We start from the raw sequence: 21,409 nt of genomic DNA, 5'->3' as shown, positions 1-21,409 counted from the left end.
CCTAGCTCAAACTAGCAAACAACAATTTCATTGCGCCTTGCGCCACATTGCGCCGGGTGTATAATAGGGCCCTTAGTGTTCTCTCAGTTGAGAAATGTTTTGTTTTGTTTTGTTTTGTTTTGTTTTGTTTTGTTTTGTTTTGTTTTGTTTTGTTTTGTTTTGTTTTGTTTTGTTTTGTTTTGTTACATTCATTCATTTTCTTTTTGGCTTAGCCCAAAGAAAATCTGGGGTCGAGGCGATAGCACTGCGTCACTGCGTCGTCTGTTCTGTTACAGTTTTTAAAAAATAAATAAGCCTTGTAGACTAACTAATCTATTGTTAAGATTTGCAAACTCTGAATCTGGCTTTCGGATTAGCATTGTAATTATGTAGAATGAGTTGACATACTTGCAAAGTTACTTAGTTAAATATCTGACAGTTTGAGTGACAATATCAAAATATTTTGATATTGGCCATATATTAGTTATCTGATATAACTTAAAAAAAAAAAAAAAAACAGTTTATGTGCTATCATCAACAAGCCTGCATGATTTGAACAACAGCAAAAAAAGAAAAGAAAAATCAAGCATTTAAAATGCATACAATCTTTTCTTTTTTTTTGCTGTTGTTCAAATCATGCAGGCTTGTTGAGTAATGTTGATGTTGACATCCTTTCAGGTTCACTCAGGTTTGAATAATGTCCCTCTTTCATTCTCCACTTCCGCAGTAACTCATGCTCTTGTCCTAGGGCTCCTCAGAAAGCAGTTTAAAGGAACTGAGAAGCTCAGTTCATCATCATTGAGACTCATTTAGGTAGACTAATGATGCACTTCCCTTGTTTATGTGCGCTGGTGTTTCGGTCCTTTGCCTGGGAATTTCTTACTGATCCTGAGGATTTCTGAAAGTGACGCTCAGGTTTTTATCTGCAGACGACCTGCAAAACCCTTGTTAAGATTAGATGTGTCTGCGACTGACAGAGGTGTTTGGCATTAGACACGGAATGTCTTTTAAGCTTTGACCAATTTATGTGTAGTCAAGCTCTTCATTACCAGCAGATGTGTGTGTGTGTGTGTGTGTGTGTGTGTGTGTGTGTGTGTGTGTGTGTGTGTGTGTATGTGTGGGTCTGATGGACTAATTCTTTTGGTTGAGAAAGCCCAGACTCCTGGCCTGTTCTCAGAGTTCACATGTGTACTCACACATGTTGAAAGGTGAACACACACATTGAATGGGGTCCACAGTGAAAGACAGATTTTATTAATTAAAAGAAAGTTCCAGGTTCAGTACAAGCTTAGCTTTATTGATTTTTACAGAAATCCATTTTGCTGTGACCCACAAACAAGTACAAATCTTGTTCACAGTAATGCATCACACGATCTATGCAGAAAGACAATACCATCCGCTTGTTAAGTCGTGACATATGGAATACTGTTTCTGGATCCAAGCCGCTACCCATTTAAATTGAGAAAATATTTGTTTATGAACATTTTTTAGTCATATCACATATTAAAGTGAATTTTACATAAAATAATGGTGTACACAGCATTCTCTGGACATGCTGCATCACAGACACCAATATTTTAACAATTTATAAAAAAAAAAAATGCATCACTTTCTGGCTATCGAATATTAGACATGGATATCGATTGTAATTTTCAAAAGTAATACATCACTTTGTAAATGCTTATTATTACCATTGTCAAGTCTCCCCGTACAGATTGATGGAGCACTTGGACCTGTAAGCCACTTTACGTGACATCACACTTAACAAGCAGATAGAATAACTGTTAAAGTCTGTATGAAATAAAAACATACCGTGTTTATTTTTTTACTAGCTGAACACCTGCAAGTTAATCCACTGAAAAAAATATGTTTGATTTAGTAACCGGATTTCAGGCTACTTGCTTCCACTTTTGAAGTGGTGGTCCTTCTCTGTTGATGTCAGTTTGGTGGCTTCAGTCACAATATTCTTAACCAATTCTCTCCTAAACTCACTATGGCTCTACTTAAAATTCAGTTTCAGTTGGAAGTAGATCAACATGCTGAAAAAAAATTCTCTGCAACATACGGTTCATGTGACTTTGAATTAAACACTTTTCCAAATTGCAGCTTCAAATTTTTTACATTTTCAAAAAATTCTGAAGTATGCATCAAATAGATGCTTTAATATCCCAACCTGGAAAAGAATTCATGAATGTGAGTGAAGCAGTGCAACTGACTTGAGTAGGTCATGTAATGGTGCATAGTACATCCAAATTTCATTGATACTACTCACAGTCTATTGACCTTATTCTAAAATGCGGAAGTGCGCCTGTTTTCGCGATTGTCTTAGAACTTCAGTTTCAGTCGCCTATATGGGAGAAATGACAAGGAATAATAAACGCCATAAAACGGTCAAACTACTTGCTCTACAAACAAATGTTTGCATGACTATACAGACCAAGTATAATAATATTACAAGGAAATATCAGTTTGCAACATCAAACAGCGAAACAAGCAGTTTTTAATGTCTAAAAATGAATGGAAGGGAATGAGACCGGAAGTCTCGTGCCAAAAAGATTCAAATGGCAGCGCCCGCTCGTCTGCGGAGAATAAGGTCAATATACTATATGAACTTACTTCTAACAGTCATAAAGTAAGTTGAAATAGTACCTAGTTGAGTAGTATGTGAATTCAAGTGGCATTGGAGCAGTTTACTGTTAACACATTTCCTAGAGTATTAAGTCTTAATTTAGAATGATTAAAATCCTTTTTAGTAAAAAGCCAAAGGTATATATTCCCCATAAAGTGAAGGGGACACTATACTGTCAGTGAGCGCCGTCTTCCAGATGAAATGTTAAACTGAGGTCCTGACTCTTTGTGGTCATTAAAAATCCCATGGCACTTCTCGTAAAGAGTAGGGGTCTAACTCCTGGCCATTTCCCTCCAACGGCCCTGACCAATCATGACCTACCAAACATCCCCATCCACTGAATTGGCTCTATCACTGTCTATCCAATACACCTATAGCTGGTGTGTGGTGAGTGCGCTGGCGCCATTGGTGGCCGTCACATCATTCAAGTGGATGCTGCACACTGGTTGTGGAGTAGAGAGACCCCCCTCATGATTGTTAAGCACTTTGGGTGTATGCCATGCAAAATAAATGTGCTATATAAATATACATTACTTACTTGCTATCATATTTTTTACTATAATGCATTTGAATTTTCACCCAGGAATCTCAGGACTTTTTATTTATTTATTTATTTGTTTTTAAACACTATATATTTAGAGAAAAAGGCGACGCAGTGGCACAGTGGGTAGCACGTTCGCCTCACAGCAAGAAGGTCGCTGGTTCGATCCTCGGCTCAGTTGGCATTTCTGTGTGGAGTTTGCATGTTCTTCTTGCGCTCGCGAGGGTTTCCTCCGGGTGCTCCGGTTTCCCCCACAGTCCAAAGACATGTGGTACAGGTGAATTGAGTAGGCTAAATTGACTGTAGTGTGTGTGTGTGTGTGTGTGTGTGTGTGTGTGTGTGTGTGTGTGTGTGTATGTTTTAGCAAAGCAAATGTAATTAAGTACGTTGCATAAACACCTGAGGATTAATGTTTATAATACTGGGTTATTAAGGGACATGTGTATTCTGTACAGTTTTTTTAATATACAGTCGAAGTCAGAATTATTAGCCCCCTGACTTATTAGCCCCCCTGTTTATTTTTTTCCCCAAATTTCTGTTTAATGGAGGGAAGATTGTTTCCGCACATTTCTAAGCATTATAGTTTTAGAAACCTGAAGTTTTAGAAACTGATTTATTTTATCTTTGCCATGATGACTGTAAATAACTATTTATTTATACAACATGTAAGTCATTTACACGCTAGAGATACATAATCATACTCAAAAACAATATAAAATTAATCTGTTTGCAAAAACAAGCTACTCTTCCGTTGAACAGTATTTGTAGTGTGTGTTTAGGGGAAATAACAATATCCATCTGGAAGGACAACTGACCTCTCTTCTATCCATTAAGCATCCTTCCTTTTGTTTACACGCATCTATTTCTCAAGCATTTCTCAGAAAAAAATGTGCATTTGTCTGAACACATGGTTGTGTCAGTGCCATGATAATAAATCAGCATGTGAATGTGTGTTGGCTGGTTCTTCCGGTGCGCACATTTTTCTGTGTGCGAGTGTGTGGCTAAACGTTACCTGTGTTACACTGCATATCCTGTATCTTTTACACCTCCTGACAGCCAAGCCAGCAGGAGTCGTGACCTCTGGCTTTATCTTCAGCTTTCATCTACTTCTTATTCATTCACGGTGTCTCCCTGCCAGGACATTTCTCTCTCTTTGCCTCTGTCTTTCCTTCAGTGGTTCACCAGGCAATGTCAACAACACCCAGGAGCCGTAGGGTAAAGGGTCATGGGTCGGGACCCCCAAGTCAAGGCGATGCAGGAGTGACCGCTGACTTTTTCCTTCTTTCTTTTTTTTGCTCAACTGCTGACAGCGTCAGATGACTGTTGTTTGAAATCTGACAACAATTAAAACGCCCTTAACAAGCCATCTGATTTCCCACGAGCCTCACATCAATACCAACGTCTCCTTAGTTAGCACATATTTATTCATTTATTCAATTATGCATTCACCTATTGACTCATTTCGGGTGCAAATGTTTCCGATTGTTTTTGCATGTGTGTGTGAATAAGTGTGTGCCCTCCCACCCCTTCATGCATGAATAAGTATGGATGTGTGTGGTGTCAGCAGGTTGGAATATATTAGAAAGATTGAGTGTTAACAGCTTATTCCCATAACAACTGTTCATCAATAAGACAACATGAGGACAATTGTCTGGATGCATTACTGCTTTAACTTGAGCTTCTTGATTGGGGGAAAAAAACGCTCGATTTCCCAAAGTCAGCAGTAAAATCAGTCAGTAAAATATGGACTAAACCATCCCTTGGTTACTTTTGTATACCACTGGGTCATAGATTTAATTAAATATGTAACCCTGCATTTGGGTTTGTCTTTATTTTTGCCACATTTTTTTGCACAGGTGTTGCCCAAATTATGTTTAAACGATCACACTTTACAATAAGGTTTCATTAGTAAATGTATTCACTTAAATGAACTAATAATAAGCAATACTTGTACAGCATTTATTAATCATAATTCAACATTTACTAATGCATTATTAAACTCCAAAAATGCTTGTTAACTTCAGTTAATGCACCATGAGTTAACATTAACTAATGAACTACTGTTAACTAACTTGAACAAATATTGTTACAAATATATTGTTCATTGTTCGTTTATGATAGTAAATGCATTAACTAACATTAACTTATCTTAAAGATAAAAAAATAAAACATTAAAAACAGAATACTGTAAAGAGGGAAGATAACCATGTTTGCACCATCATGTTTTAGTTCAATGAAACAGACATTTGCTGACTTTGGTTGTTTTAGGTATAATTCTTGCTGTTAATAAACAATTTAACTAGGCCTCATTAAGATCCTACATTTCTGCTTAATAATTATTACGGTTATAGTTGGGTTTAGTTATTGAGTATAGGTATCTAGAATATGATCATGCAGAGAATGTACTTAATAAGTACTGCGCTAATAAACAGTCAATATCATAACGATAGGAAGAAGTCGCTAGGTAACAGAGAGAATTGGTAGAACTTAAAATAAAGTGTTGCCAGAAGTTAAAATAAAACTACACTCTCAGAATATACTAGTATATATACTTTCGAGGTACCAATATGAACCATTCAAGTACAAATATGTATCTTTTCAAAAGGTACCACCCCAGTGAGAGCTTGTATACCTTTATTTCTGAGAGTGTGACTTATATGATTTCTGAAAAAATAGCAACTTGTTTTGTACATTGATGCCCCTAATTGTTTTTTAATTGGATGGGATGTTGCTTTTTTAGTTAGGTCACATACACATTACTCTTGCTCATATGACAGATGCTCTATTGCACAAAGAGTGGATTGGTAAATCTTTTTTGAATTTTGTATTATCTATTTATAAATATATATATATATATATATATATATATATATATATATATATATATATATATATATATATATATATATATATATATATATATATATATATTTCCTCTTTACTATATATTATTTATTATATATACTATCTATAGTAACTCAACTCCAATTTGGTTAAAATGGACAAACAAAACCATTAGCTTAAATCATTTAATTCTTAACCCAGCGGTTGGATTTGTCAATATTTTGCCAAAATGTGGGTAAAAGGAGGTAAGAGGTCTCATTCATTCATTCATTCATTCATTCATTCGCTTGGTTATTTGTTTTTGTACAATGCATCCAGAAAGTACTTACAGCGCTTCACTTTTTTATGTTACAGCCTTATTCCAAAATGTAATAAATTATTTAATTTCCTCAAAATTCTACACACAATACCCCATAATGACAATGTAAAAACATCTCCTAATGTAATGCCTGGCATGCACACTAAAGTGTTATATTTCAGCCGCATTAGACCAGAGAATTTTGTTTCCTATAGTCTGAGAGTCCTTCAGAAGCCTTTGGCAAATTCCAGGTGGTGATTGGCTTCTTCTTGCCACTCTACCATACAGGCCTGATTGGTGGATTGCTGCACAGATGGTTGTCCTTCTGTAGGGTTCTCCTCTCTCCACAGAAGAATGCTGAAGCTCAGACAGAGTGACCATTTGGTTATTGATCAACTCCCTGACTAAAGCCCTTTCTCCCACGATCACTCAGCTTAGATGGCCAGCCAGCTCTAGGTAGAGTCTTGGTGGTTCCAAACATCTTCCACTTATGGATGATGGAGGCCACTGTACTTATTGGAACTTTCAGAGCAGCAGAAATTTTTCTGCAACCATCTCCAGCCTTGTGCCTCAAGACAATCCTGTCCCGGGGGTCTACAGACAATTCCTTTGTCTGGCATGCACTGTCAACCCTGGGATCTTATATAGACAGGTGTTTGCCTTTTCAAATCATGTCCAATCAACTATATTTACCACAGGTCAACTCCAATTAAGCTGCTGAAACATCTCAAGAATGATCAGTGGTAACAGAATGTACCTGAGCTCAATTTAGAGCTTCACGGCAAAGGCTGTGAATACTTATGCACATGTGATTTGTCAGCTTTTTTATTTTTTTAAAATTTGCAACAATTTCAAAAAATCTTTTTTTCACATTGTTATTATGGGCTATTGCGTGTAGAATGTTGAGGAAATAAACAAATTTAGTCTATTTTGAAATAAAAAAAGTAACTCATAAAGGTTTAAAACCCACATGTGGGAGAGAAAATAATGAGTTCATTTATGTTTTTTTGCGTGAACTATCCCTTTTAAAAAGCAGCTCATTCAAAGCGTGGTTCTCAATCCAAAACCATCGCTCTTGGTTTTCTCAATTCCCAGTTAGTCCTCATGAGTGTGGTAGTAGTGTTTTTGAGATGTTTACCAGCTGAAGTCATCTTGTAGATGCGGTGTGGTTGCTGGCTCTTGTTTGCGATGCGCTTTTTACGTGATGTTTTAGTTTTTTTGAATCCGACCACCATCCACTTCCTAATCCATTTTCCTTCACTTTTTTCATTTGCAGCTTATTCTAATGTATATACAGCTGAAGTCAGAATTATTAGCCCCTCTTTGATTTTTAAAAAAATATATTTTCTAAAGGATGACAAAGAGAAACTGCCACAGAATGTCTGATAATATTTTTTAATTTTAAGTTTTAATTTTTTTTTTAAAACCATTTTAAGGTCAAAATTATTAGCCTCTTTAAGCTATTTTTTGGTAGTCTACATAACAAACCATCGTTATACAATAACTTGCCTAATTACCCTAAGCTGCCTAGTTAACCTAATTAAGCCTTTAATTGTCACTTTATATGAGGCTGTATAGAAGTGTCTTGGAAAATATCTAGTAAAATGTTATTTACATTCATCATGGAAAAGATAGAATAAATCAGTTATTAGAAATGAGTTATTAAAACTATTATGTTTAGAAATGTGTTGAAAAAACTATTCTCTTTGTTAAACAGAAATTGGGGGAAAAAATAAAATAATTCAAAAACATATTACTTACTGTTTCAACTGTGTATTTACAATGAAACCTAATTCGATTTAGCTATTTGGGGGTTGTTTTGGTTCTGTGTTTTGAAGATATTTTGAAGAAAGCTGGAAATCTGTAATCATTGACTAGCTAGTATTTGTTTTTCCTACTATAAAAGTCAATGGTTCCAATATTTTAGCTTTGTATTTAACAAAAGAAAGTAACCCCTGAATGTTTTTATGTGATAATGAGTAAATCCTACTTTTTGAGTGAACTACACCTTTAAGAACTGAAAGCTTTCATTACGTGAGCCAGACGCTGCCATTTAATCAGATGCTACTACTTGAACTTACGTCGGTGATTGTGTCATATAGATGTGCACTCATTTAAGGTCATAAATCTCATATAGAGAGCTCTAAGTTTTATTAGATGATACAGTCGAAATAGCATGTCTGTTTTTACTTTTTATTCAGTGTGACCGTGTTTGCCTCTACCCACTGACCTCTGTTCCATTCTGTCAGCAGCCTGGATCATGTAATGGTGAATAAGTACAAGGCTGATAACAGTCCTGTCTGTCTGTAAGAGTTGAATTAGAGAAGTGCTCATTTGCTCAAGCTTCTAATTATCCAGTCGCACCAAACCAAAGCAAACCACACCGAGGCGAGAGTTGAGTTTGAGGAGGCCTTTTCAAGCCGGGCCAGTGCGGCTGTGACTCACTGTGTTTGTGTGTGTGTCTGTGTGTGTGATTGTGCGTGTGTGTGCGTGTGTGTGTGTGTGTGTGTGTGTGTGTGTGTTTGCTCGTGTGTGCATATGTGAATGTTTTTTTTAAATGTAAATAATGTTTTTCATTAGGGAAACAGTACTGCATAAGCAGTATGTGAACTTGATAACGTTCTACTTCGATCAGGATTGTACTTGAAAATACTGTAGTTTCTAAAAACCGCTGGTCAAAAGTAGGATTTTTATTGTGTTTGAATAATTGATAGCAGTTGATAATTGATAACAGTTGATAAAAAAAATAAGTGCTTATCTTTTAGAATATTTTTAGAATTGTAAAATATCTTATCTTTTTATCTTTTTTTATTCTAACAGTTCATTCATTGTACATCATTCGTTCATTCATTAAAATGGCTTATTAATAAAAATAATAACAACAACATAGTAATAACATAATGATAATAACACAATAATAATAATAACAACAACAACAATAATAATATACACCCTGTCCTAATATAATACAAAACTGTTCAAAATAGTAACATGTTTGTTTTTATTTTAAATTGAACAAAATATTGATGATACTTACACCAGTTATTCTATATTTTTTCATTGATTTTATATAAAATTATTAAATTAATCATCATTATCATCATCATATTTATGTAATACAACATTGTCAATTTTAATTAAAATTTATTTACTATTCTTTTAATAATAATTTAGTATTAAAGATAAATAAGTAGTACTTTATAATTTATTCGAATAATGTAAAATAAGAATGTTTATTTATATTACAAATTATTTAAATAATTAATAAATTATTTAATAATGCTAATATTAATTATGTACAGCTTTTAAAATGTCTTATTTAATTAAATACTACTACTACAACTACTAATAATAGCAATAAATTATCTACATTTACCAAATGTATTTAAAATGTTTTTGAGTGAGAATAAGTATGTAGGTTTATATTATGCATATTATAATCTTTTAATACTAATTATAATAATTTTGGTTTATTTGATTTATGTCAGCATAATTTTATTATTGCTGAGATATTATTGATAATATTATTAATATTATTAGATTTTATTTATAAATTTATTTTTAGTAGTAGTACCAGTATTATTACTAGTGTTAAAGTCACTAGCGATCTAGCTTCTGCAGATCACTGGAGAACCTTCACTTTCACTCGAACTACAATCCCATCTACAAATGGACTACAAATCCTGTCATGCACCTAACACACAACTGTTCCAGATTTCCACTGATTACACACACAGCTGGTAACTCATAATGGACTGATATCCTGGACTATTTATACACTACACTTACACACACACAGTGCTGAGCTTTTGTTAATTTGTACACATTACGAAGCGTTTACTTTACTTTATTTTTCCTTTTCAATTGAACAATATTGACTAATTTTATAGAATACAGCAGCAGGATTATTTATAAATCATGTTTAAATTCAAGAGTGTTATGGTTGATGGACAAGCTCAACAGACTGTAATGCTAAGAGATTTCCTCTGTAGATATTATAAGCACATGCAGGAAACAGGTGTTGCACATATTGAAGAGCTCCTGGAGTGATATTGGAGATAAGATGCCATGTTAAGATACTGATTGATTACTAACAGAAGATCTATGACACACACTTTACTCCAGATCAATGCACTTATCGAGTGTTAGTGAACACGTCTGTCCATCTATTGATCTCAGACTCTGACTGCTCGTGCGTTTAAAATCAACACCCTGTCAGACAAGACTCTTTGTTCAAACAGACACAAAAACACACACGCACATTTTGTCTCTCACATACACATACAAGCATAAAGTAATTTATATTTTGGCACAGTACTGCTTAAAATGTTGGAGCTTATAGGATTATTGATAAACAAATTTGGTAGTTCTTTAGTTTTAGCAACAATTCACACTATTAATTACTGGCTTTTCCCTGCCTATTTAGGTATTAACTGTAACTGTATTTTTTTGTACCTATAAAGGTATAGTCTTGTTCAGCATCCCTAATCCTACCCAACAACTACACCTAACTACTACTTTACTTGCTATTAATAAGTAGATAATTGGTGGTTTATTGAGCTAATAATCTTAGTTAATTGTGTGTAGACATTTAATTATGCATAAAAATAAAGTGACAAAAATAACAAACAAAAAATTATTGAATATAAATAAATATATTATAATTTGAATAATGTAAAATATTAAATACATGTTATACACAAAATAATATACAGATTTTTATTTTTTATAAAAAATATATAAATATTTTTTCTTATTGAAATACTACTACTAGTAGTTACTCGTACTAGTACTAGTTACTAGTAGTAGTAACTATATAATAATAACAGAAATAAATTAAATACGTTTAAAATTTGTATTTGAAATATTTTATCATGTTTATGAGTGATATAGAACAAATATGAATATTAATATTCCACATGTAATATTTAATGAGTTTCATACTAATTATAATATACAGTTTATTTGATTTATGCAGTCGTGATTTTTTATTATTGCTATTTTTATTTACAAAAAAAATAAATAAATAAAGAAGTATTTAAAAAATGATTTTAAAAAAAGTATATAGCCATGTTGTTTTAAAACCTTGTTGTTATTGCAACCAGGACTTCCTGGCACAATTAAAAAATTTTGCTATTAAATTTATTTTAAAGGGCACCTATTTTACCCACTTTTCAAGATTTAAAATAAGACTTTTGTGTCTCCAGAATGTGTCTGTGAAGTTTAACTCAAAATACCCATCAGAATATTTATTATATCTTTTTAAATTTGTGAAACTTGAGCTTAGGGCATTGTAGCTGTTTTTTTTTTTGTTTTTTTTTTTTGTTTTTTTTGCCTGTGCCTTTAATGCAAATGAACTGGTTCTTCCCACCCACCGTTCCCACCTGCGTGTCAGAGTCACTGTGAACTCTGTATTTTTCTGATGCGTGTAGCCTTCACATAGATAAACGGCACAGTGACAGACAAGAATGAAGCAGATCCGTCTTACAGTAAGACCTTTCCTAACTGTTATTTGATATATTTGTGTGGAGGTTATTCAAGCCTATCTCCTTTCTGTTTAGCTTTGCACTGTTTTTGCATGGCAAATGTGATACATGTTAATATCCACTGCAGTATGGACATCCGTTATGATAATGTACAAAATAAACCTGATTTAACGTCCACAAACTGGGATTAAATCGTCTTCGTTTATAATTACTGACACTATGCAGCTGTGGTGATGAATTACATATGATTTTACTGTCTTTATTACAAACATGACTGTTTTGAAAATGTTTTACACTTGTAAAACTCATTCTTGACGTGGAGATAATATGACATGATTATACGCATCACTACAGAGAAATCTTTAAATCAACTCGGTGGGCGGAGAAAGTGCACTTCTATGTCATGTTGCGGTGGGCCTCAAAATGGGAGGGATATGCATCCTATTTTAATGTCAGGAAATTTAACAAAGAGACTTTTTGTCTTTATATCACCCCAATATGCAACCCGGGCTCATAGTGGAAACGTAGTCCCGCGGACGTTTCTGCGGGCTGCGAGATACGTCCCGGGAGGTACGTATTAGAGCGTTTTTTGTTTTCGCGGATCCGCGAGAGGCCGCTGTGCGCGCTTTTTCGCGTCTCGGGCGCCTCTCGGGAGCACGAGCTGTTTGCGCCCGTGCTGTTCTCGCGCGAAAAGCCGCCGGATCGGCCGCCCCAGCCGCCCCAGCCGTCCCTCCTCTTCTTCCTCCTCCTCCTCCTTCCCTAACCCTGAGCGACGGTTTGCAAAAGCCGTCCAGAAAAAAAAAAGCAAAAGCCCTCGTCTTCGATTTCGACCGCGTTTTTTCGGATCCCGCTGCATTCTCTTCCTTATTTTTCGGATTCCGTTTTTTATCTAACCTGATTTCTGGAGCCGCTGTTCCCAGGACTCGATCCCGGTCGTCGTCCCCGCGGCCGGCTCCTCCTCCGGGACCTCCGCTCCGCCGACGCAATGCTGTAAGCTAAGCGGACAAACTGGTTGCATCGGGAAAGCCCTCCACTCGGAGGCAAGCCGTCGGCCGGCGAGCGCGAAGAGGAGGAGCGGAGCGGCGCCACACCGCCCTGCAGCGTTCGCTCGAAAAAAACTAAACGCATCCGTACATACCTCCGGCCACGTAAATCGCGGTCTCCAGAAACGTCCGCGGGGCTACGTTTCCAGAATGAGCTTGGGTTGCCAATATGACTGTGGACACATACACCTACACACAGTTCTGTCCAAACTGCTTACATAAGATAATTTTCATCATGGGTTCCTTTTAAAAAATGACTAAATGTTATAGATCGGCTGAATTTCTTTTGGTGTCTTAAATTTTAAAACCTGGTAAATTACCAGAGATTTAAGGTGATTCAATGCAAATAGTGAGCTAACTGTTATATTGTGCCTATTTGTACTGGTTTTTAAAGCTGTCAGAAAAAAAGGTTTTAAGCCTCTAACTCTAGGTTTATTAAAATATCTAAATATCCTTTCATGATTTTTATTCTAAATTGACATTTCTAATCTTCATTTGTAAAGCCCCAATCCACCACTCAATATAATTAATGTCTAGTAATTCCAGCTATGCACATGCACACGGTCATTTCCTTAAGCAGGAACTTCAATGCAGTGACATCACAGCTGTTTGCTGGCCTTTCTGATCTTAAACTCTCCCTCTCTCTCTTTCTCACACACACACACACACACATTCAAAACGGAGTGAAGGCAGCAGCAGAGCACAATACCATGAATTCACAACACATGAACTTTTAGCATACAGATGCACAATCACTTGCAATCAAACGAGCCTCATATGCTGCTGTAACCTCTACGTCTGATTAGGGGTGGGTGTCTATTTAGGGTCTGCATTCATAAATATTCTTAAGAGTCCTTTTAAAGATCTTAAAACATATAAAGTAAGAGTATTAGCTTAACAGTTAATCAAAATAAATTCGAAAGCAAATTCGAGAACACTTATTTTGAGGAGGCGGGGCTGACACCATTGTAATGTATGACACAGTCTTTTTAACACTATGGGAGCATTTACACAACAACGTTTTCAACCAAAAGCTGAAAACATTTTATGTGCTTTACCTGTTCATATATAAGACAACAGCGTTTTTGGGTCTGAAAACGTCTAAATCTAATTCAAAATGGAAGATATTGAAAACAAACAGGACTTTAGAGTGTGACCAGTTTGGTTGCATGTCTAATTTTTCAATGGTGAGACTAAAAAAATATGAGGTTCCACCAATGCATGTGTTATAATCCCAAGTGATCTAGCAGTTGCAGATCATTGGAGACCTAACATTTTGCCACTGAAATAAACTACAACTCCCATCATGCACCTCACATGTTACGGAACGGTTCTTTTCAGTACGCTTTTATGGCCGTTTCCACTGTCAAAGGTATCTAAAAGTGAACCATACTTTACTACTTATTGGATACCCTTTGCAAGGGGTACCTAACACAACAAAAGGGTACCTAAGAGCAGAGCTAGAATTGCAACTGACGCTATTGGTTTACAGAGATACATCACTCGTCATGCAACAAGCAAGAATGAAAACAAAGCAACCACCATGCTTTAAGTACACAGCTGATATATAACACAGTAATAATGTATACATATAACAACATACCTTGTCGTTGTCTTGTTGAATAGCCACAAAGCCAAGAAGAAGAGCAGAATCTACCCTGTCACTTTTTTTTTTTTTTTTACATGGACGTCTTGCGCTCTCTGCGCATCTAAATCTGAAATAACGAACTTGATATCGCGCGCGTGATTATTGAATCGCTTCTGACATTCGATCCTGTCCGAAATTAAAAAAACGTGAGACTGACGCACGAAAAAACAAAGGAGAAGCTTAAAAAAACAAAGGAGCAAATGATTCTTTCAGCAACCATGAACAAACTGCCACGTTTAACTATTATCATCACTTTTTGGACTGTTATGACTATTATGCAGTTATAATCAAATCATATTCATAAAAAGGATAGTAATGAACATTTATACACAAGTGTTTATGTGTAAAGCATCTGTTTCGTAAGAAGTGCTTGTTATATGATATGTGAATGACCCGTACAGCTTTACTGTGACATTTTCTCGAGAGAGAATGACGTTGACTAAAACTTTTTGTCGTACACCTTCGTACATGTCGTAAACATCTGTTGTTAGTACCCTTTTAGCAGTGCAAACGCAAACCTGATAAAGGTGACCCGTACCAACCCGTACCCTACCATAATGTTCCACTCATCTGATTGGTTGTCCAAGAAGGTAAAAAAGCAATGTGTTTGCACTTTGAAATTAATTTTACCCTATTTGCGTGCACACTTTTTTTTTATAATCATAATTTACAATTATTAATAAATAAAATGTGATCAACACAGACAACATCAAACACACATGCGCACGTGTGGAAGTTGCTGGTGTGTTTTGTGTCTTCAGCTCAGTAACCTGTGACTCCTCGTCCTGCAGAAGGAAGTCGTCCCCACAGGCACAGGAAGTGGCCTGGCGGGTCACAGGAGGTCAGTCAGGTCAGGCTGTGCTGATAGATGCTTGATGGCTGCTTATTAGGCGCTGTAATGATTACTAAATCTGGCTTGTCTCCCTGGCGCCTTGCACTGGGAAGACTTCACTTGACTTAACATGCCACAATCTTAACATGCCAGAGTCACTGACAACCAAACACATATGCTCTGCTTCTAAGTTTAGTTTAGCATCGAAGCTCATTGATATATCGTTTTGTGGACATTATATATTTCGGTCATAAGTCAGTAATAATTAATAGCAGTTTGTTTTAATTAAATATTTAAGAAATGTTATCATAATATCATAGGAGCTGCCTCAGATACACAGAATATAAAGTGTACAGAGTGCCCAGCATAAGTGAGTGCAAACCTTACAGACTCTTTTAATTGACTACTTTCTAGGGGATGCTATTCAATAAGATATTTGTTTACGTGCATTAGAATAGTCAGAACTAGAGCCTGGTACTGGAACTAGAGCCTGGAAACTGGTACTAATCTAACAAAATAAGTAAAATAAGTACACCCCAATTAATATGTTAGGGGAAATATTAAATACAATTTTATTTAAGAGAAAAAATCAAGAGAACCATAAAAAATATCAAAGCTAATCGAAATGTGTTTTTTTTTTTTTGCAACACCTCATTTGAATTTAAATGTATTATCATTTAATTCCTTCAGATCCATCCATCCATACATCCATCCACAATTCTGTTTGTCTCTCTATCCGTCCACCCCTCCCTCTATCCATTAATAATTCCATTTGTCTCTCCATCTATCCAACCATTCACCCATAATTCCGTTTGTCTCTCCACCAATCCATCCAAAATTCCATTTGTCTCTCCATGCCTCCATTCATCCATAATTCTGTTTGTCTTTCCATCCATCCATCCATCCATCCATGATTCTGTTTGTCTCTCCATCTATCTATCCATCCACCCATATTTCTGTTTGTCTCTTTTTCCATCCATCCATCCATCCATCCATCCATCCATCCATCCATCCATCCATCTATAATTAAATTAGTCTCTCCATCCATCCATTCATCCATCCATCCATCCACCCATCCATCCACCCATCCATCCATCCATCCATCCATCCATCCATCCATCCATAATTATGTCTGTTCATCCAACCACCCATGCATTCATCCATGCATCCATCCATCCATCAATCCATCCATCCATCCATCCATCCATAATTCCGTTTGTCTCTCCATCCATCCATCCATCCATCCATCATCCATCCATAATTCCATTTGTCTCACCATCCATCCATCCATCCATCCATCCATCATCCATCCATCCATCCATCCATCCATCCATCCATCCATCCATCATCCATCCATCCATTCATCCATACATATGCATCCATAATTTTGTTTGTCCACCTATTCATCCATCCAAGCATCTATCCATCCATCCATAGTTCTGTTTGTTTTCATCCATCCATCCACCCATCCATCCATACATCCATCCACAATTCTGTTTGTCTCTCTATCCGTCCACCCCTCCCTCTATCCATTAATAATTCCATTTGTCTCTCCATCTATCCAACCATCCACCCATAATTCCGTTTGTCTCTCCACCAATCCATCCAAAATTCCATTTGTCTCTCCATGCCTCCATTCATCCATAATTATGTTTGTCTTTCCATCCATCCATCCATCCATCCATGATTCTGTTTGTCTCTCCATCTATCTATCCATCCACCCATATTTCTGTTTGTCTCTTTTTCCATCCATCCATCCATCCATCCATCCATCCATCTATAATTAAATTAGTCTCTCCATCCATCCATCCATCCATCCATCCATCCATCCATCCATCCATCCATCCATAATTATGTCTGTTCATCCAACCACCCATGCATTCATCCATGCATCCATCCATCCATCAATCCATCCATCCATCCATAATTCCGTTTGTCTCTCCATCCATCCATCCATCCATCCATCATCCATCCATAATTCCGTTTGTCTCACCATCCATCCATCCATCCATCCATCATCCATCCATCCATCCATCCATCATCCATCCATCCATTAATCCATACATATGCATCCATAATTTTGTTTGTCCACCTATTCATCCATCCAAGCATCTATCCATCCATCCATAGTTCTGTTTGTTTTCATCCATCCATCTACCCATCCATCCATCCATCCATCCATCCATCCAAGTCATTTATGCTGTGCACTGTTTTCATTGAATAAATATTGGATATATTCTTGGAATATAGTGAAAGTGTTAGATTATTATAATACTTTTATAGCATTTTAGCATTATTTGAACCTTAACAGTCCTTACTCACTTTAAGATTTGAAAATGATTGTTAATAAATCATGACAAAATTTCCATTTCTGCTTCAACTCTCCCTTGAAAAACTCAAAACTGAATTGTGAAGCGAGCGAACAGAAGGAAGACATTAAACGGCAGCCCTCAAACCAAAGGTCTTGCTGTTCCTGCATTTGAACCTGTGCTCACTAAAATAACTTACCATAAAATACATTTCAGCGACAGCTTAAGCAATAGCATAACTGTCCGTTCACAGCACTCCAGCAATCTGTTGTAAAGCAGAGCGTCTCTCAGCTCTACCACACAAACTGTCTTACACCTGCAAATCATTTCACTCCAACTTGTTTATTTAACTTTTTTTGAGTGCTACCAGTGTTTCCTCTGAACACAACTCTCCCTAGAGGAGACTCACGGCAATTAATGTGAACCACAAACACAAAGCCAACAAATTAGACCAGGGCACACACACACTCTTCCAGCATTTCAGAAGGGGAAAAAAGGTGCATAATGGAAGAACGATTTGGTGAAAAGGAAATGTGCAGTTATTCATTGTTTGATGTTGGAGCATTTCCGCCGCTGACAATCTGGTCTTTGTTACGATTTAGCAATTCATCACAAATGGACTTCAAGAAATCAAGTCAATTATTCCGCAACTGGAAAAACAATTGTGTGTTTAGGGATCTGCTCAGTTTTCCCTCTGGAGCCGATTAATTCTTTGCTAGAGCGGACGCGCACAGGCCTTCGTTTTACCACAGCGTCTCTTCAGAGCTAAAATGATTAAACTCTCTAATTTCAGATAAAAGAGCTCATTAGTTTGGGTAAAAACCATACGCACAGGATCACACAATTATTGGCACTCTGCCCTGATTTAACCTAACCTGGTTTTAGTTAATAGAGTGTAGTAATAGGGCCATCCCATTGAACAACTGAGACAAACTCCTCTGGTAATGAGCTTATCACTGCAATATCATTATGTAATGCGATTTGCATACAAGCAGAGGTCCAAATGGGAACAGAAATACTACAGGGAAATTAGGCACCATTTAACAGCGTGTGTGTGTGTGTTCACAATCCTGACTAGGGAACTTATAATATAAGGTTTGGTATTGTCATTCATTCATACAAATTATTTTAAACCTTTTTACGACAAATCATTTGGTCTATGATGTTTTGATTTAGCACATTATGAATTCAAAAGCCACATGTTGACAAAAACATACTGAATTGATAATTGTCTTTAAAAAATACAGTCGTGTTCATCACCTGTTAACTGTATGAAATGTAATGGCAGGTGTGTTTAATGTATTTAGTTTCGCAGTTTGATTGCTTTCATTTTAGTTTTATGTATTGACAACCCTAATTTATTGTTTATTTTACAGTAACATTTTAAAATGCTCAAAGAACAGATTTAACAGATTACGTCGTACAAATTATTTATCCTAAAGTATAATTTTCAATTTCTCCCTAATTCTTCTTGTTTCCTGCCTTTTAACAGCTCTAAGACAATTCAGAGTGTGTTATTGTAACGATTTAAGCAGCAATTTGGGGTTAAAATAAAAATAAAACAATTTAGCTAAAAAGTAATGCCCAAAAAATAATCTTATTAATAATATATATTATAATACTATCTTATATTTTGTTTTAAACAATACAGTAAATGTTAATAATAAATAATGATAATAATAATAACAAGGTTATAATCAACAGTGAAAACTTAAAATAATTAAAGGTGCTGTATTTCAGTTTTTGACTCTTCTAAAGCATGAATACCAGAATACGTTTGCAGATATTTAAGAAACATGCCAAGTGAACATTCTTGTTTATCTGAAAAACAATGCTGAAGTCAGATATGCTGCTTTGAAAATGTGTGTTACATGTGCTGGAATGTGTGCCGGAATGTTTGTCTTTGTTTTGGTTATTTTAAACCGCCCACTGCCATTTTAGCTAATTATATTTCAGCAAACCGCGTTGCCTTGTTGGAAAACCGCATGTTTCATTAATTTAGTCATTTAGAAAGGCTCTCAAAGCATGTGCCTGTGACTAAATAGCGACCTCCGTTGGACCGTAGCAGACTCCAAAATGAGAAGCAGATTCAGAGTTCCACATTGCAACCGCGTGTCGTAACAACAAGCTACATAATAAAATTGGTAGTAATAAGTAGTTTGGCTGTTTGCACAAGATGAAACACGACAGAAATTTAAATAAAGCCATTTAAAAGCACAGAATACGCACTCACTCATGAAATGGTGAGGTTTATAATCTAATTAATACATATTAAACCTCCTTAAGATTATTAAATGTAGATGCTGAATCAGTGTTGGTTTGCATTATTTCATTGTTCTAAAGTTCAATTTCAAACAGTTTATTTTATTTTTGAGATCTGAGGTGAATCATCTGCTGCTGCTTTTAGTAGTATGGAAGTAAATGTCATGTAAAAATGGCATTCAAATTCGCATTGTAAGCATTTAACTATTAATTAAGCACATGAGGTCTACCTGAGGTGATGAATGGTATGATATGGTATTCCTTCTATCCCGTGCCGTTGCTTTTATTTAGAACATGATTTAAATCAGCCTTCAGGCTTGATAAACAGACTCGCTCCTGTTGGTCAACAATCTGGCAACCTGTGGCACCTGTGGCAACCTGTGGCTGATCAAGGAATGCAAGACCTAGTTCAACTACTGGGTGTCAAACTTATTTACTGCACCTTTAAATGATTGATTGATTAATTGATTGATTGATTGATTAATTGATTGATTGATTGATTGATTGATTGATTGATTGATTGATTGATTGATTGATTGATTGATTGATTGATTGATTGATTGACAATCAATCGTTCTGTTGGTTGCTTCATTCATATAATTCAATTCAATTTTACTTGTATAACAGTTTTCACTACGATTATAGTTCCAAAGCAGCTTTACAAAAGCTGCACATCCTTACATTACACTCAAAATCAGAAAAGTTAAGGAGTTGTGTATAGGGTGGACAGTATATAGACATAGTTAATCTGCAGTTATACAGTATATATAGTGTCCTTCCAAAAAAATAAATAATTCATTCATTCACACCTTCGCCTTTGAAAAATTTGACTGGGCAAATACAGTAGGTAAGAGTTTAATGTGACCATTACCGCCACAGGATGTACCGCCACAGCTCTAAAAGAAAAAGAACGTGTTTTTTAGGTATGACCGCAGTTTGCGACTAGGCCGCCAGGTGGCACAAAGAATGGGATGCAAACGGACAGAAATAGATTATACATTAGCTGTAAATACTCTGCTACTTGTAAATAAAGATAAACAATGAAACAGCATTATAAGTCTTTGATTAATCATTAAAAAGACAACTAGGCTACATTTTTAAAAGGAATAAAGAATAACAAATAACCTTTGGGGTGAAGTGCTTAAGTCCACTATATGCTTCAGCACCAAAACACTAGTTGCAGTGAGGTTGTGTTGGTTTATTAAATGAATTAATAATAATCTAGCCTAAATAAAATGAAAGCGAAATATTCACTGTTTCATAGAAGCCTATATCAATTGAAGGAAGGATATTTCTGGTCACAATTTGACACAGAGGATTTGACAAACCAGCGCTGATGCTGTTCCGCCTATGTGCTGCCTGGGGCAATGTCATAAACTCAACATATAGGCAATTGATGATTTAGTGTAGGCTACAACCAACAAATCAACCTTTTTCCATTTTGTAAAATTATAGTTATTAATAGTTTTATATAATGTACATTTTAATAGCCTACATAGCCTAATCCACGAATCAAACCAATCCAAAGTTTTTCTTGA

The 21,409-nt window shown here is 35.8% G+C and overlaps 1 long non-coding RNA gene across 2 annotated transcripts in view; it reads left to right on the top strand.

Moving 5' to 3' along the window:
• LOC141379355 (uncharacterized) overlaps window positions 1-21,409 on the top strand; it is a 71,303-nt gene that overhangs the window by 47,668 nt on the left and 2,226 nt on the right. The gene's annotated exons all lie outside the window — the stretch shown is intronic.

The sequence above is a fragment of the Danio rerio genome, chromosome 20 (genome assembly GCF_052040795.2).
Source record: "Danio rerio strain M-AB ecotype USA chromosome 20, GRCz13ab, whole genome shotgun sequence".
In the NCBI taxonomy this organism is placed as follows: Eukaryota; Metazoa; Chordata; class Actinopteri; order Cypriniformes; family Danionidae; genus Danio; species Danio rerio.
The sequence above is the reverse complement of the archived record's forward strand: the minus strand, read 5'-3'. Positions and strand labels throughout refer to the sequence as shown.